The following is a 19,286-nucleotide window of genomic DNA, read 5'->3' on the forward strand; positions in this document are numbered from 1 at the left end:
AAAAATTAGTGATTACTGACAAAATTCATTATAAATAGCGATTTAACTGTTGAAGGAAAAATATGCCACAAAAAATGAGGGTCAGTAACCATAGCGAATATAACAAATTTCTAGAAAAAAGAGGAAATATTTTTCATTATATCAACGAAGCCATAGAAAAGTGGTACGAGAATGGTCCAAAAATACCAGGTGGCAACAATATTTATAGCGATAAAGTTGTAATTTTGGTGCACATAATAACTTGTTTATTTAGAATAGGCCTGAGGCAAACAGTTGGGTTTATAGCAGGATACCTTGAGCAAATTGGGAAAAATTTGCAAGTTATCAGCTATTCACAATCATCAAGAAGGTTTAAGAAACTCAATATTAAGATCAATGATTGCAGAAAATAATATGGAAGATATCGAAATTGCTATAGACAGTACAGGAATTAGTATATACAACAACACTCCTGGTCATAGCAAAGAAAATAGCGAAGATAGAAAGTATCGCAGCTATGAACAGACAAGAAAATTGCATGTAATGTTGAATACAAACAGCAAAAAAGCCATAGCTGTAAAATACAGTAACGGCTGATCACTATGGAGCTTGTGATTTGCTAAAAGAAGTCGATTTTCAGTATGTCATAAAAGTACTATATGCAGATAGGGCATATGACAGAGAAAAGCTCTATAAGCTGTGTAATCAATATGGTATAAAAACGAAAATTCCTCCGAAAAACAACGCAGCAGAGCATCCAAAGTTAGACTATATGGCTGAGAGAAATTCTGCAGTCAAGCTCATAAAGTCATATGATGAAGATGGTATAAAGAAGTGGAAAAAAGAGATGAGTTATGGAAAAAGATCTTATATAGAAAGTTTTTTCTCGCGACTGAAACAAACATTCGGGTTTAGTTTTAGGAATAAATCTGAGACAAATAGAGAGAAGGAACTACTTGTTAAATGCTATTTGCTCAATAAGTTCACTGATATTGGTATGGCTAAATTTGAGATAGCTTCATAAATTTATTGTGCGTTACCTACTATCCGAAGAGCGATGCAACAAAGCCATCCCAGTGTCAGCTACTTGGATGACAGAGGGGAGTGGGATGACAGAAGATGATGGAGTGACAGGGAGTAATACAAAAAGTTTCGTCATCCCCATTGAATCGGCTTTAAAATCGATGTTCAAAGTTGAAATTTCCCTAGAAGATGCGGGGAAAATCAGAAAAGGTCAGGAAGTTGTATTAAATAACTTGCGTAATTTAAAGAATCATGATATTTGTTGTACGGTGGTGGGTAGTGTACCTATTGCAATCTGCAGTTTTATTTATGGTTGTGTGAAACCTATTCGTGTTTTTAATATTTAAAATGAGGTTTAGATGTCGATAACATCCGAAAAGAAAAAGAGTTTGATAAATATATATGCAATTAAAGAAGATGATACAGGTTCATCTTTTGTACAATGTGCAATTTTGACCGAGAGGATCAGTAACTTAACTGAGCATTTTAAAGTGCACAAGCATGACCATCACTCTAAGCGTGGTTTACTTATATTGATAGGTAGAAGACGCAAGCACTTAAATTATATAAAGCGTAAATTTGGTAATGAAGCCTATCAGGAATTAATAGAGAAGTTAGGCATTAGAAAATAATCGAGGAATTTAGTATGTTTAAAATTATAAAAAAATCTATAGAGTGGGGTGGTCGTACCTTATCTTTAGAAACAGGAAAAATAGCACGCCAAGCACATGGTTCAGTAGTTGTAAATTACGGTGATACTTCTGTTTTAGTAACTGTTGTAAGTAAAAAGAAGGAAGAAAATGTTGATTTTCTTCCTTTAAATGTACAGTTTATCGCAAAAAGCTATGCCATGGGTAAGATCCCTGGCGGCTTTTTTAAAAGAGAAGGCAAGCCATCTGATAGAGAAACTTTAATCTCAAGGGTAATAGATAGAAGTATAAGACCACTATTCCCAGAAGGATTTCATGATGAAATTAGTGTGGTGTGCAATCTATTAACTTATGATACAGTCAATCCTCCTGAAGTGCCAGCATTGATTGGTGCTGTTGCAGCTCTTGCAATTTCTGGTGTTCCCTTTCACTTTACTATAGCTGGAGTGATGGTTGGTTGTGATGAAAATAATAACTATATACTCAACCCTTCTGTTCAAGAGATGAAAGCAAGCAGCTTGGATCTGTTTTTGTCTGGTGATGAAAATTCAATTTTAATGGTTGAATCAGAAGTGAAAGAGCTCTCTGAAGAAAATGTTTTTAATGCAATAAAATTTGGCCATGAACACCTTAAGCCTGTCATTAAGCTCATAAAAGAGTTTGCTGATACAATTGGCAATAAACCTGAGAGCTTTGCCCCTATTGATGCATCAGATATAACACAAGAGCTCGAAAAATACGGTAAAGATTTTGAAAAAGCATATTCGCAAACAGTAAAACAAGAGCGAGTTCAAGCTCTAGAAGCGATCAGAGAGAATATATTGAATACTCTTAAAGAAACTGGAAAAGACGAAAAGTTAATTACGTATGCAGTAAAAAACTTTGAAAGATCTTTAGTACGTGAAATAATTAGGAAGAAAAGTGTAAGGATAGACGGTCGTAAGCATGATGAGATACGTCAGATAGAAGTTGAAGTTGATATTCTGTCCAAAACTCACGGTTCTGCACTATTTACAAGAGGCAATACTCAGGCACTGGTTGTTACTGCTCTTGGCACCACTCAAGATGAGCAAATTGTGGATGATATTGAAGGGGATAGACGTGAGCATTTCATGTTGCATTATAACTTTCCCTCATTTGCTGTTGGAGAAACTTCTGCTGCGCGTGCACCAGGAAGAAGAGAAATCGGTCATGGCAAACTTGCTTGGAAAGCAATTCATCCTGTTTTACCCGATAAGTCTGAATTTCCTTATACAATAAGAGTAGTGTCCGAAATTTTGGAGTCTGATGGTTCTTCTTCTATGGCAACAGTTTGTGGGACTTCTCTTGCTTTAATGGATACGGGTGTGCCAATAAAGGCCCCTGTTGCTGGAATTGCTATGGGTCTCATCAAAGATAAAGACGAGTATGTAATACTTTCCGATATACTTGGTGATGAAGATTATCTTGGTGATATGGACTTTAAAGTAGCAGGAACTAGTGAAGGGGTTACGGCGCTACAAATGGACATGAAAATTTCTGGTATAAGCTTTGAAATTGTTGAAAAATCTTTAGAACAGGCAAAAGCTGGAAGATTACATATTTTAGAAAAAATGAATGCAGTGATTTCAGAACACAGTGATGATGTCAAAGACCATGCACCAAGGATGTTATCATTTTACATAGATAAAGACAAAATTTCTGCTGCTATAGGTTCTAAGGGGAAAAATATACGCAGTGTGTGTGAAAGAAGTAATGCAAAAATTGAAATAGGAGATGATGGTAAAGTTTCTGTTTTTGCTACGAGTGGCACTGAAGCTGAAATTGCAAAGAGTATGATGATTGATTCAATAACAGAACTAGAACAAGGTTCTATAGTTGATGTCAAGGTTGTAAGAATAGAGAAGTCTATTGTAGAGCTTGAATTTCTTAATGGCAGAAAAGGAAAAATGCACATAAGTGAAGTAGCTAATGAACATATAGATTCTATAGAGAGCGTACTTAAACAAGATGATACTTTCAAAGCACTAGTAATTGACTTCGAAAAAGGTGGGTGTCCAAAGTTGTCAAGACGTCGGGTTGATCAAGAGACGGGAGAGTTTTTTGAAGGTGAGCTTTACAACGAGGAAAGGAAAGATGGTCCAAATGACAGGGATAATTATTACAATAATTCATTTAGTAGAAAACCTGGAGGAAGTCACCATAAGAGGCCTCCTCGTCCTCGTTCTGGTTTCAGCAACAGAAATAGGCCGAAATTTGGTAATAATGATTCATCATCAGGTTTTTATTAAGAGTAAACTTCTTGCGTTACCTCTCGTCATTCCAGTGCTTAACACTGGAATGACACCCTTTCTGGTGAAGGTTGTTCTCAAATCACAATGTTAGTACAATTGTGGTGTTAGCTATAGCTAACCCAAGGTATCCGTTCAGCGGAGTGGTAGAATAAGGTAGACAAAGTGATCTAAAAAGATAATCATAGAGCAAAAGTGAGGTAATGTGGTAAACCTTTTAGAACTTTGCAAAAATTTACAGCAAAAAATAGAAAAACTGAAAGCAGAGATAGAAAACTTAAAAGCAGAAAATAAAGCTTTAAAGATAGAGAACGCTGAATTAAAGGAAAGGCTTGGTTTAAACTCGAAAAATTCATCTCTACCGAGCTCTAAAGAATTGTACAAAACAAAAAAGGACAAGCCAAAAAGCGAAAGGAATGTTGGCGATCAGGTTGGGCATAAAGGAAATTTTCATGCTACAATGGAAGCGGATAAAGTAGTAAAAATAGAGTTGCCTAATATTTGCGAATGCGGAGGAGAGCTTGTAATATGCGAAAAACCTTATGTTCACCAAAAAGTTGATCTTCCGGAAATTAGGCCTTATGTAGTAATTGGAACATGGTCGTTGTCGGAGATGCAGAAAAAGAAAAAGTAGCAAGTTACCAGAAGGTGTTACGCCAGATACATTTGGTCCAAGGGTTAAGTCTATAATTGCAGCACTCAGCGGATTTTACAAAAACTCAAAGCATGAAGTGGCTAGTATCATAAATGACATTTTTAATTTGAACATAAGTGTTGGCAGCATATCAAATAGTGAACACAGAGTTGCATTAAAATGCGAAAAAACATATGAGCAAATCGAACAAGAAATAAGCAGAAGTGAGGTTTTGCATATCGATGAAACCAGTCACTATAACAAAGGAAAACTTGGCTGGTGTTGGATGTTTGCAAGCAATACGGCAAGTTTTGTAAAATTGACAGAATCAAGAGGAATGAAGGTTTTGCAAGACAGCACATTTTGCAATCGCAATAGTTTGATAGTAACTGATAGATATTCAGCCTACAACTACTTTAATGATAAGAAAAGGCAAATCTGCTGGGCTTATTTAATAAGAGATTTTGAAAGGCTGGCTCATAGCTGGAACATTGAAGTTAAGATTCTTGGCTGTTATGTAAGAGATGTCACTACTGAATTATTTGCACTAAAAAAAGCTTTACTAAAAAATGAGATAGACATTTTAAGATTTGCCAGACGTGCAAGAAAATTGCGAAAACGTACAAGGTATTATTTGAAGGAAATATCTCGCTTACCTGAAGCAATTGGAGCTTCTCGAGTTGCAAAGAATATTTTGAAATCTGAAAGAATGATGTGGAAATTTTTAGATGACCCAGAAAATATTCCGCTGACAAATAACCATGCTGAACAGCAAATTCGGCATTATGTCGTTTATCGCAAAAATTCATATTTTACCCAATCGAAGCGGGGAAATGCATTCCTTGAACGGATAATTTCATTATACTTGACATGGAAACAAAGGGGTCTCAATCCTTTCCAAAACCTCTTATCTATCATCTCTTACACCGCTTAGCTGAACGGATACACGTGAATGTTGCAATTACAAAAGCGATCTCTACTAGGAGGATGTCATTTCAGTGCCCCTGTGATGTCATTCCAGTGCTCCTTTTTTTGTCATCCCAGTGTCAGCTACTTGGATGACAGGGGAGGGAGGTGCTACCCTGACAATCGTCATCCCGCTACGTGTTAGCGGGATCTAGAGATACCGCGAATGAATCGCGGTATGACGGTCTGCAGCGGTATGACGTAGGGCTGCACTAGCTATATCATGCATTTTATTAACCGACACTATAAACAATATCCTTACAATTATGAGATTGAACCACAACTTGCTCAAGCGTTAAGCTGCTGCGTTTAGCGTCTTTACTGTGATTTTCCCCAAGAACATTTGTTCTTTCTCGTTTTATTTCCTCAATGAATTTCCCATTAACATCTTTAGGATCAATCTCTTCTTCAGAATATATAAGGTTAGTGCAATTTGTTTTTCTATAATAATGTATGCCAAAACCCACAATGAGTAATGCAAGTATACCAGAACCTATAAGTAATGATAATCCTATGTTATTAGTCAAAGGGTTTTGGTAAAATTTTTGTACACCATTAACACCATGTGTTGCAAGTAGCCCTAGAGGAAACGCTATATTTGCAGCAACTACACCAGTAAATAATGCAGTAAATATTGGTCTGTCGTTAATTACTGATTTTATTTTATTAGTTCTAGTAATTACTTTTTCGTCAATGTTAGTGAAGCCTTGTTTAGCTTCCCAAGCATTAAGTACAAAATTTGAATGAGTGCCATTGCTATATTCCAGTCTTACAGATTTTATAGCTTTATCTTTTGGCTGGTGCTCCAACACCTCAGCTAAAATTTTATCCGCATCTTTTTTTTGAATGGAATGTTCTTCAGTATCTATAAATTGCCTTGTTGCAAAAAATATTGGACCAATTGCAAGCAATGCAGCAAGTGCGATAACTGGTATAGTGATATATTTTGGGCTGTTTGTAAAAAATGCAATAAATTTTGCTTTATCTTGTAAATATAATAAAGCTGCAGATATACTGAGTATAATAGCACTTGCACCAAAAATTATAAAACCCTTCTGCTGCATGGCATACTTTGCTCTTGGCAAGAATCTGTTTGTTTTTTTATTTTTTAAAATTGCATCGTCATTTATGTTAAATTTACTATTTGTAAGCAAAGACTTTTTAGAGCCATCTGCTGCGCTTGTGTATGATGGTAGTGAGCCAGTTGGAGGTATACTTGAGCTGTTAGTTCTTTGTAAATCTTCTAATATTTCACTATTCCAAGGTGGACTAAATACTGTCTCTTGAAAAGGTGATCTGCTTAGAGTGGGATTTTGTGGCACGTCAACATGAGTTTCTTCACCTTTTGTTTCTTCTAGGGAAGGAGGTGATACTTGAGTCTCAAGAGTTAACGGATCTCTTGAATTAGCATTGCTGTTTTTTTTCTCTTTAAATTCTTCCTCTAACAAAGCTTCTAAAGCTGTATTTTCATCATTTTTTTTCGGAGTACTTGTCCTAAGTGCTGGTATTGGTAAAATTCCTGGTGTTATCTCGCCATCTTCACTTATTGATGTGGAAGAAATTAATGTTACTGTTTGTTCTTCATTTACTGGTCCAGGCATATTCACTCCAAAATTAATTACTATGCTGCATTGATTACGCTATAGTTATTAAGATATAGTAAATACCAATTTACGGATAATTATTAGTATAGAAATTGTCTATCAAAGATTCTTTCATTCAGAGGGTAATCTTTGTCAAAAAGCAAAGTGATTGTGTTCTCATGGTCTTTTTGTATTTTTATCTGTGATATATCATGAAATTCTTTGTAATCTGATACTACAAGTGCTGGACGGTTTTTTGTGTCGTTAATGTCAATTTGTACGATTGTATCGTTTGATATTAACGCTCCATTCCAATGCCTTGGGTAATAGCTATTGATAGAGGTTAATGCAAGTAAATTTGAATTTAGCGGCAAGATTGGGCCACCGGCAGAGAAGTTGTATGCAGTGCTGCCTGTGGGGGTAGATAATATTACTCCGTCCCCTCTAAATTTCTCTACTTTTAGCTTATCGTTGATAGTAATATTCATCTCTACTATTTGGTTCGCTTTTCTAAAAACGTATACTTCGTTTACTGCTATGTAATGATATCTCTTGCCACTTGTGTCTGTTGCTTCCATTTTTAGCAAAGTTAACTGAGTTGAAGTTGCATGCTCTATATGATCAATTAAATCTTCACTGCAGCTAAAGCATTTATTCATCAAAAACCCAACATTGCCAGTGTTTATCCCATACACATGCATGTTTTTATTTTCTATAACGTAATTATGCAAGGTACGCAGCATAAAGCCATCACCGCCAACAACTATCAGTAGATCAATTTCGGACTTATTTTCTTCTGTTATATTGATAAAATTAAGTTTCTTTAATAGTTTAGATACTTCCTGCGATTTTGGTGATGGAGAAGCAACATAGCCTATATTTTTGTATTTATGCATGCTTCAGTAAACTCTCTAAAACTTAAAGAGGAGGAGAATTAGAAAATGCTTCCATATTTATCGTTAAACTTAGCTAATTTGCTAGTTTTACTTGCTAACCCGCTTGTCAAACTTCCAGTCCATGCAGGGTGAGTAAGAGGATCTCTATCAAGTTTTACCCTATCTCCCTCCTTTCCATAAGTGGAACGAGTTTCAAACTCTTGACCGTCTGTCATAACTATAATAATTTTATGATAATTCATTGTTGCTTATAAACTTTTAGTCAGTTAATATTCTAGTGAACTTAATTCACTAAGTCAATCATTATTCTAAAATATTGACAAAAAATAGATAAAATGTTATACTCAATAGGGAATAAATAATAGTTATCATGATTTTCGCTTTCCCTGGTCAGGGCTCTCAGTTTGTAGGAATGGGAAGGAGCTTATATAGTGAGTTTTCCGTTGCAAGACAAGTATTTAATGAAGTAGAGCATATTGGGTAGAAAGCTGTCTCATTTAATCTTCAACGGTCCTATTGAAGAATTAACCATTACAGAAAACGCTCAGCCAGCTATAATGGCAGTATCAATTGCAATGCTACGTGTTATGGAGCATATGTTTGGCAAATCTCTTTTCACTGATCACAATGTTAAATATGTTTGTGGGCATTCAGTTGGCGAATATACAGCGCTGTGTGCTGCAGGAGCGTTAACGCTTGAGTCTGCAATCAAGCTGCTGAAAGTTCGCAGCGAAGCAATGCATGAAGCTTCACTGAAATGTAAAGGCGGAATGGTTGCGTTGCTTGGAGCAGAGATAAATGAAGTGGAAGATATATTGAAATCAGTTCAAATTGACGGAATTTGTGAAATTGCAAACGATAACGGTGGCGGACAAGTGGTTATAAGTGGCACTAGAGAAGCTCTTGAAATGTTACCCGATTTATTCAAAAACTCGAGTGTGAGGAAACTAATTAAATTACAGGTTAGTGGGCCTTTTCATTCATCTCTTATGAAACCTGCTGATGAAAAAGTTTTGGAGTTTTTGAAGGGTATTAAAATAACCCGTCCTATAGTTCCTTTGATAACAAATGTTACAGCTAAAGAGGAGAGTGATCCCAAAGTTATAAAAACTTTACTCGCCAAGCAAGTTGTAAGCAGAGTGAAATGGAGAGAAATGGTTTTGTATATGTCAAGCCGTGGCATTAACAAATTTGTTGAAATTGGCCCTAATAAAGTTTTATCTAATTTGGTCAAAAGAATTGACCAATCTATCAGTACAAAAAATATAGATAGTATTGGTGATATTGACAGCTTCTTTAATGAATCATTAGTACTAACAGCGAAAAATTTAAAAGTTGGATTAAGTTAAAACACATCTATTTGATGTCATTCCGGTGCATAACGCTGCCTAGCTGGAATGACAGAGGGTAATGCAAGAAATCAATGAACTACCTGTCATTTCATCAGGTTTCTTAATTCCAAGTAGCTGTAAAATAGTAGGGGCGATGTCAGATAACCTTCCGTCTCTTAGTTTTAGATTATCGCAAGACACAATAAATGGCACTTTATTTAGAGTGTGTGCTGTATGAGGTGTATTATTTTCTTCATCGAACATACATTCCACATTACCATGGTCTGCAGTAACAATTAATGCGGTGTTGCTTGACTTTTTAACAGCACTCAGCACTTTTGCAAGACAATCATCTACAGCTAGCACAGCTTTCTCGGCTGCTTTTATATTACCTGTATGTCCTACCATATCAGGATTAGCGTAATTTACAACTATCAGTGCGAATTCTTGGGAGTGAATTTTTTCTACAAGCTTTTCTGTGAGCTCGAAGGCTGACATTTCGGGCTGCAAATCGTAAGTTTGAACTTTTGGTGAGGGAATGAGTATTCTTTCTTCACCAGAGAAAGGTTCTTCTTTTCCACAATTGAAAAAGAAAGTCACATGAGCGTATTTCTCGGTTTCGGCGATACGTAATTGTTGCAATTTATTGTCTTCTATTGTTTGTCCTAGAGTATCAGCGAAAGAAGTAGGAGGAAAAATATAAGGGATCTGAAGATCTTTTTTATATTTCATCATGCTTAGAATTGAAGAGAATTTTGCTACCTTAGCGTAATCTGTTTTGCCAAGCAAAATACTTGCTAATTGTATCATTCGATCAGCACGAAAGTTAGCCAACAGCACTCCATCTTCTGGTTTTATACCTTGATAGTCACCTATTACTGCGGGCCTGATAAACTCATCAGTTATGTTATTTTGATAATTTTCATCAATCAACGATACTGCATTATCATGACGAGGTGCCTTTGCAAATGCGATAGCCTCATAAGCTTCAATTGTTCTCTCCCACCTGTTATCACGGTCCATAGCATAGTAACGCCCAGAAACAGTAGCAATTCTTATGTCATTTCCCTTTATACTCTTTATAAATTCTTGAATGCATTTTTTTCCTGAATTTGGCAATGTGTCTCTGCCATCTAAAAATGCATGTATCACCACTTTGATTCCATGCTGTGATATTTTATTTGCTAAAGTTGAAATATGCTTTTGATGCGAATGAACACCGCCATCTGACACTAATCCCATTATATGGCATACTCCGTTCTTACTTTTTAGATTACTAATAAAACTTTGTAGATTTACATTGTTTTCTATTGTTCCAATCTCTTGATTAATGCGCTGAAGGCTTTGTATTACCACTCTACCACTGCCAATATTCATATGGCCAACTTCTGAGTTACCTATTTGACCACCAGGTAACCCCACATCAGTTCCACAGGCGGATAAACTGCATTTTGGATAATTAGAGCTAATATATTGCCAACAGGGTGGATTTGCGTTGCTAATAGCATTGTATTTACTGTTTTCTACTCCATTTCCCCAACCATCTAGTATACATAAAACGACTGATTTAATGCCCATATAAAATCAACACTAAAATTCAACAGAGAAGAGCTCCCCGGGCCGGATTCGAACCAGCGACCAATTGGTTAACAGCCAACTGCTCTACCACTGAGCTACCGAGGAATAAACCGTTTTTAATTTACCATGTTGAACGTTGGTTGTAAACGTTTTTTGTGTAGACTTTAAGTCCAACTGGTCACAGAAACGAAAAAACTTACTTGACAAACTCCGCCAGCGCCCTTATCATGAAACTGAAGCTATTGTATTTGCTTTCGCCAATCTGCAGATTAAAAGGTAAGGATTACTTAATGTATCGGCGTCTTATGTTCAATTTTTTGCAGTATATAGATACTGTATGTCTTTACAAAACTTCATCTACATCTAGATTTTTATCTAAATAAGCTGAACGCGCTTATAAAGCGTTACAAGACATCAAAAAATGCCAATACTCGACAGAGATAGTAAAAGACTAGCTAACTCGGGGATTCTTTGTCTTTTTTTCTGCTTAGTAAATTTCTTAAACATTTGCAGCGTAGATTAGTTGCAATTAAAAGCAGCTGAATCTCGCTTATCAAGCGTTTAAAACATAAAAAACGCCAATATTTTAAAGCGGATAATAACCACGGGGCTTCTTTTGCCTTTTTTTTCGTTTGGTAAATTTCTTAATGTTTATGGCTAAGCGACAGCCGTCATTCCGCTGCTTGTTAGCGGCCAAGAGATACCGTGACGGTTCGCGGCAGTATGACGATAAGACACAAAGCCTAATGGAAAAAACTGCGAACGCCAGTGAAAAACATAGCAATTTTATTTTCATTTGCAGCTTTTATCACATCTTGATCTTTCAGCGAGCCGCCGGGCTGAATTATAGCTGTAATTCCATGTTTTGCACTTTCTACTATGCTATCTGGGAATGGAAAAAATGCATCTGAAGCAAGCACTGCACCTTTACATTTTTCACCTGCTTTTTTCACTGCAATGTTCACACTATCTATTCTGCTTGTTTGCCCTGCGCCGATGCCAATAGCACAACCATCTTTTGCTATAACTATTGCGTTGGATTTCACATGCTTACATATTTTCCAGGCAAAAATAAGATCTTCCTTTCCTTTTTTTGTTGTAGTGCATTCTGTTACTTGTTCTGCTTTTATCTTGTGATCATTATTTTCTTGCACCAAAAACCCACCAATAACATTTTTAGTTTGGTATTTCACATTTTGTTGAAAAGATTTATGAATAATCACTCTTAAATTTTTCTTTCTTTGCAAAATTTTTAGTGCCTCATTGTTTACTGATGGTGCTATCACAACTTCTAAAAATATCTCGTTTAATTTTTCCGCTAGCTTTAAATCTATTTCCCGGTTTAAGGCAACTATACCACCAAAACTGCTTACTTCATCGCACGATAGAGCTTTTTCATATGCCTCCAAAGCATTATTACCAATAGCAGCGCCACATGGGTTATTATGCTTGATTATCACTGCTGCAGGTTCTTCGAATTCAGAAGTTATGTTAAGTGCGGATTCTATATCTACTATATTATTATAACTCAACTCTTTTCCATGTATTTTTTCCAACGGATATTTGGTAAATTGATTACTATAAAATGCAGCTTTTTGATGGGGATTTTCACCATACCTGAGTTCTTGTACTTTATGCCCGTATAGAGCAAAAAACTCTGGCAACTCATTATTTTTACTCTGGGATAAAAACCAACTGTGAATATTAGAATCGTAGTGTGCAGTGAGAGCAAATGCTTTGGTTGCTAAGTGTTTTCTATATTCCAATGTTGTTTTATTGTTATTTTTTATCATCTCAGCTTTTAGTGCTTCGTAGTCTTGAATGCTAGAAATAACTGAAGTAAAACGAAAGTTTTTTGCTGCAGCTCTAATTAACGCCACTCCGCCGATATCAATTTGTTCTATAATTTGCTCTTCATTTGAGCCGCTATTTACTGTCTCCCAAAATGGGTATAGGTTAGTTATAAGCAGGTCTATTGGCTTAATACCTAGATTTTGTATTTCCGTTTTGTGTTTTTCTCTATTGCAAAGTATTCCTCCATGAATTTTAGGGTGTAAAGTTTTTACTCTACCACCAAGTATCTCTGGAAATTGTGTGTAATCTGAGACCTCTTGTGTTTTTATTCCTGCACTAGATAGCGTTTTATAAGTATTTCCCGTTGAAAGAGTTTCTATTTGTTGCTGCGTTAAAAACGATGCAAGATCAATTATATTCGTTTTATCGTATACTGATATTAAAGCTCTTTTTATTTTCATTTTTATATGGAAAGTTTTTTAAGATTATATCTAAGAAAAGGAAATTTAGCTATTACATTTCTACACTAATTTAAAGCAGCCTATTCTATAAATTTTTTTACCATGCTTGATTTCAAGCCACGAATAAAATCTTCAATACTGCAAGGATTTCTCCCTTCCATTTGTACAACTTTAGGAATTAAAGTGCCACCTTTTAAACTTATGTGCATATTATCGTTAACAATCTTACCTTGTTCTGAAGCGAGAGCTTCAAAGTCAGCATCAAGTATCCTGATACGTTTATTCTCTATCTTGATAAACGCTTTTGGGTAAAACGCTTTAACCTTTCTATAAGCAACTTCACAGGCATCACTTGCATAAATTTTATAGTCTTCCACTTTGTCAGCGTAACATGCATCGTTATCGTTCTGTTTTAAGGGAAGCTGTTTTTCAATTTCGTTTAGCACTTTCAGCAGTAAATCACTGCCTAGCTTAGATAATTTATCATGCAATGTCTTGTAGTTATCGTTCTTTTCGATAAGAAATTTTTCCTGTTTTAAAATAGGGCCAGAATCTAATCCTTCATCCAGTTGCATAATGCTAACCCCGGTTTCTTGATCTCCTGCTAAAATTGTGTGCTGTATCGGAGCTGCACCGCGCCACCTCGGTAGTAATGAAGGATGAATATTAATACAACCATATTTTGGAATATTCAAAATTTCTCTTGGAAGTATCAATCCATACGCGGCAACAACCGCAACGTCTGGCTTGAAATTTCTAAATTTTTCTTGCTCTGCCGAGAACTTTAGAGAGATAGGAGTACATACCTCTATGTTACTTTCTTCAGCGATAACATGTACTGGAGATTTCATTGGCTTCTGTCCACGCCCCGAAGGTTTTGGAGCCTTGGTGTATACTGCCACCACTTCGCTCTTTGATTTCAGTAACAAGCTCAGAGAATTAACAGCAAATCCTGGTGATCCCATGAAAATAATTCTCATGGTGTTTTTGCTTTAAGAATTCTCCGCTAATTTACCACTTACAGTTTCTACTAATTTGGCAAAATCATCCTTATAATTAACTGCCATCTCAGCAAGAATTTTTCTATTTAAATCAATGCCGGCAAGTGTAAGACCATGCATAAACCTACCATAGGTAAGCCCATGCTCTCTTGCTGCTGCATTAATACGTATTATCCATAAGCTACGGAAATCACGTTTACGGGTTCTTCTGTCTCTATAAGCATATTGCAGTGCTTTTTCAACTCTTTGTAATGCAATTCTATAACAACTTTTTGCGCGCCCTCTATAACCCTTTGCCAGTTTCAATATTTTTTTATGGCGAGCGTGAGTAGTGACTCCACGTTTTACCCGAGCCATTTTATTTTACCTCCATTTTGTTAAATACCGTAAGGCATATGAAGCTTAACTATACGCGAGTCAGATTTACCAAGAATCGTTGTACCGCGCTGATTACGAATATTAGATTTACTTCTCTTTACCATGCCATGCCTTTTGCCTGACTGAGTAGAAATAACTTTACCCTTAGCTGTAAGGTGAAAGCGCTTTTTCACAGAAGATTTGGTTTTTAATTTTATTTTCTTCATATTCCAAATAAATTTACAAGCACTACTATTGAGTTCTTTAATAGTAATTAAGCATTAGTATAAATAATTTTATTAAAGAATCAAATTAAAATTGTATATTAAAGGAGTTTAAAAGTAATTACGCCCAATATGTGTGTTATACCTTCTTTATTCCCAAGTGGCAACAATACTTGCCTCATTTTAACACTTTCACTTTCTTCCTCTTCATTGATTGGGCATTTACTCTCTATTACAGTATCAAGTTTATCAATGACTGCATCTATTTTATATAGTCGCAGAAATGGTGCATCAATTGCATACTTATTATCAATGCGCGTCTTTTTCTCAAAACCATAGAATTCAACGGCCTTTTCTCCTGCATTTTCGCAAATATAACCTTGATCTTTGACTTCAATGATAAAACAATGCTGCCATGACTCCATTATTTCTGCAGTGTCTATTTCATGCCTTTCTGGCCAATCTCTGTCTGATCCTTTTATGTCATTCCAGTGTTGAGTCACCACATTTGCTATTCTTTTTTCTTTGCCTACATAAATTTCCATTCCAATTTCCACATATAAAACACAGATATGAGGTAAATTTATCGTGAATATATTGATTTTTTCTTACCACAAGGTGCATGTCACTAGAAGTTCTGAGATCTAGAGAGTGGTATTGATTTTATTTCCATTACAACTTATTATTTATAGATAACCTCAATAAAAACGATGAAGCTAAACGAAATCAGAGAAAGATTTATAAAATTTTTTGTAAATAATGACCACGAGCAGGTTTCTTCTTCTCCTTTGATTCCAGAACATTACCCAACGCTCATGTTCACAAATGCTGGTATGGTGCAGTTTAAAAATATTTTTACTGGTGCTCAAAAAACTGAAATGAAACGTGCTGTCTCAAGTCAAAAGTGCCTAAGAGCAGGCGGTAAACACAATGATCTTGAAAATGTTGGCTATACAACTCGGCATCACACATTTTTTGAAATGCTCGGAAATTTTAGCTTCGGTGATTACTTTAAGGAAACTGCGATAGAATTTGCGTGGGAATTTATCACTAAAGAGTTATCTCTTGATAAAAACAGACTATCCATAACCGTCTACCATACTGATGATGAGGCGTACGAGATTTGGCGTAAGATAAGTGGCTTTTCAAGTGATAAAATCATAAGAATTACAACGGATGATAACTTTTGGAGTATGGGAAATACTGGTCCGTGCGGTCCATGTTCTGAAATTTTTTATGACCATGGGAGTCCTAATTTACAAGAGGGCGATAGAATTGTTGAAATCTGGAATCTGGTATTCATGGAGTTTAACAAAGATGAAGAAGGTAATTTACACAAATTGCCAAAAAAATGCATCGATACTGGAATGGGCCTTGAAAGAATAGCGGCTGTTATGCAAAACGTCCATGATAACTATGATATTGATCTATTTTCTGCTCTGATAAGTAAATCACAAGAGTACTGTGGAAGAACGGAAAATAAAATAGCGCATAAGATCATAGCAGATCATCTTCGCGCGGCTGCATTTCTCATCGCAGAGGGGGTGCTCCCTGGAAATGAAGGCAGGAATTACGTATTACGCAGATTAATTAGGAGAGCCGCGCGTTATATCCACCTGCTTGGATATAATGATTCCCTACTCCATCGCGTTTTTCCGGTGCTGATAGATAGCACGAGTTCGGCTTATATGGGGGATATTTATCCTGAATTGATCAGAGCTAAAAGCTTAATAGAAACGACGTTAAAATCAGAGGAAGAAAACTTTAAAGACACTTTGATGAAAGGCATTAGTCTATTGGAAAAATTCACTGCAGATTTAAAATCGGGCGATACTTTGCCTGGAGAATCAGCGTTTAAGCTATATGACACCTACGGATTTCCTTTGGATATTACACTTGATATTTTAAAAGAGAAAAAAAAAAATTTTGACCAGAAGGGTTTTGATGATGCAATGGGAGAACAAAAAGAGAGAGCACGTGCTAAATGGGCTGGATCTGGTGAAAAATCTGTTGAGCAAGTATGGTTTGATTTGATCGATAAATTTGGCAAAACAAAATTTGTTGGTTATGAGTTCAATGAAGTAAATGATGCGAAAATACTAGCTATAGTTTCCTCTAAAAATGAAGTAATTGATTCTGCAAAGGAGGGAGAAAAGATAACCATTATACTTGATAAAACACCTTTTTATGGCGAGTCAGGTGGACAAGTGGGAGATACTGGCAGTCTGATCAAATCTGATAGAAGTATTATTATAGTCGAGAATACCAATAAGGTTAATGACCTATATTTGCACAGATGCATAGTTAAGTTCGGTTCAATTTGTAAAGGTAACACAGTTGCAGCAAGCATTGACAAGGAAAGAAGGCAAACCTTAAGAAGAAATCATTCAGCTACACACCTTTTGCACTTTGTATTGAGAAAAATCTTGGGTGATCATGTCACTCAAAAAGGTTCCCTAGTTGCACCGGATAAGTTACGATTTGACTTTAGTCATAACACTCAAGTTACTCAGGATCAGCTATTCTTAGTAGAAGATATGGTAAACTCTCTAATCAGAGAAAACCTTTCTACGTCTACAAAAATTCAGAGCATGAATCAGGCAATAGACGAAGGAGCTATGGCGTTATTCGGTGAAAAATATGGCAACCAAGTAAGAGTAGTGAAGATTGGAGATTCAAGGGAACTGTGTGGTGGCACACACGTTGAACATACTGGAGAAATCGGTTTATTTAAGATAGTAACAGAAAGTTCTGTTGCTTTTGGAGTGAGAAGAATTGAAGCTTTAACTGGTCAAGAAGCAATCAATTATGTACGTGATAATGAAATTAACTTAAAAAAAGTTGCAGAATTCGTAAAAGCGCCAGTGAGTGAAATAATAAACCGATTAAATATTTTAAATCAAGAGCGCAAAGAATCTGAAGCTAAAATAAAAAATTTATATAAAAAACTTATAAGCGCAGAGAGCATAAAAAGCACTGAAATAAATGGAATAAATTTTGTAAGTCATGCTTTTACCAATATTCCAGCGAATATAATAAGAGAGTTTGTTTTGCAGCAACAAAAACCAAAAACGATAATAGCTTTCACGGCAACAGAAAAAGATAAAACAGTCTTGATTATTAAAGTAAGTAAAGACTTAGCTAATAAAATTAGTGCAAAAGAACTAGTATCAATAGCAGTTGAAAAAAATTGTGGTGGGAACGCTGAACTTGCACAAACAGGCTGTGATAGCAATAAAATAGATGATGCCATTACAGCCATTTGTAGCAAAATAGCAGCTTCTAAGCACTCTACGTCATACCACCACGAACCGTCATACCGCCGCGGCGCTAACAAGCAGCGGGATACTTAACCATCGTCTACACCGTCATACCGCGATTCATTCGCGGGATCTCTTAGCCGCTAACAAGAGATCCCGCTAACAAGCAGCGGGATGACGAATTACTATGCCGCCGCGAACCGTCATACCGTTGCAAACCGTCATACCGCGATTCATTCGCGGTATCTCTTAGCATAGATCCCGCTAACAGGTAGCGGGATGACGGTTGTCAGGCTAGCTGTCATCCAAGTAGCTCGACTACTTGGATCCAGGAAAAAGAATGGTGTCATGAAAGTAGCTGACACTGATTCCTTTATGATGGTGTCATCCCAGTGCCCAGACACTGGGATCCAGGAAACTTAATTGCAAGTAATGCATTGGATTTGGTGAGTATGGGTTTTGCGTTATAGAATGAAGCACTTTTGGTGAATTTATAAAGAAAGCTGGATCCCAGTGTCAAGCACTGGGATGACAAGGTATAAACCTTATCGTCATGCCGCCGCGAACCGTCATACCGCGATTCATTCGCGGTATCTCAGCCGCTAACAAGAGATCTCGCTAACAAGTAGCGGGATGACGGTTGTCGTTCAGCCACAAACATTAAGAAATTTACCAAATGAAAAAAAAGGCAAAAGAAGCCCCGTGGTTATTATCCGCTTTAAAATATTGGCGTTTTTTATGTTTTAAACGCTTGACAAGCGAAATTCAGCTGCTTTTAATTGCAACTAACTTACGCTGCAAACGTTTAAGAAATTTACTAAGCAGAAAAAAAGACAAAGAATCCCCGAGTTAGCTAGTCTTTTACTATCTCTGTCGAGTATTGGCATTTTTTGATGTCTTGTAACGCTTTATAAGCGCGTTCAGCTTATTTAGATAAAAATCTAGATGTAGATGAAGTTTTGTAAAGACATACAGTATCTATATACTGCAAAAAATTGAACATAAGACGCCGATACATTAAGTAATCCTTACCTTTTAATCTGCAGATTGGCGAAAGCAAATACAATAGCTTCAGTTTCATGATAAGGGGGCTAGCGGAGTTTGTCAAGGAATTCTTATTAAAACTAAAGAGCTCAAATGAAAGGAGGTAAACTCTAAAGTATACATTTAGTAGCGCTTTCTATGAGAGAAATCGTATTACCTATTCCGTAAAGCTTTATGAAAGATCCCATTCTTGGACCGGTTTTTTGGCCAAGTAACGTTTCATATAATAGCTGAA

General features: G+C 36.2%; 1 long non-coding RNA gene and 1 other non-coding gene across 2 annotated transcripts; both read right to left on the minus strand.

Moving 5' to 3' along the window:
* Positions 1-10,943: 10,943 nt before the first annotated feature.
* Positions 10,944-11,015, minus strand: Trnan-guu. The gene has a single exon. It is a non-coding gene; the product is annotated as a tRNA-Asn (tRNA).
* Positions 11,016-14,334: 3,319 nt separating this feature from the next.
* LOC123258069 lies at positions 14,335-16,621 on the minus strand. Its single transcript, XR_006507964.1, has 2 exons — positions 16,364-16,621; positions 14,335-16,298 (listed from the first exon to the last, which is right to left on the minus strand). It is a non-coding gene; the product is annotated as an uncharacterized LOC123258069 (long non-coding RNA).
* Positions 16,622-19,286: the final 2,665 nt, after the last annotated feature.

This window comes from Drosophila ananassae, assembly GCF_017639315.1.
Source record: "Drosophila ananassae strain 14024-0371.13 chromosome 4 unlocalized genomic scaffold, ASM1763931v2 tig00000241, whole genome shotgun sequence".
Taxonomy (NCBI): Eukaryota; Metazoa; Arthropoda; class Insecta; order Diptera; family Drosophilidae; genus Drosophila; species Drosophila ananassae.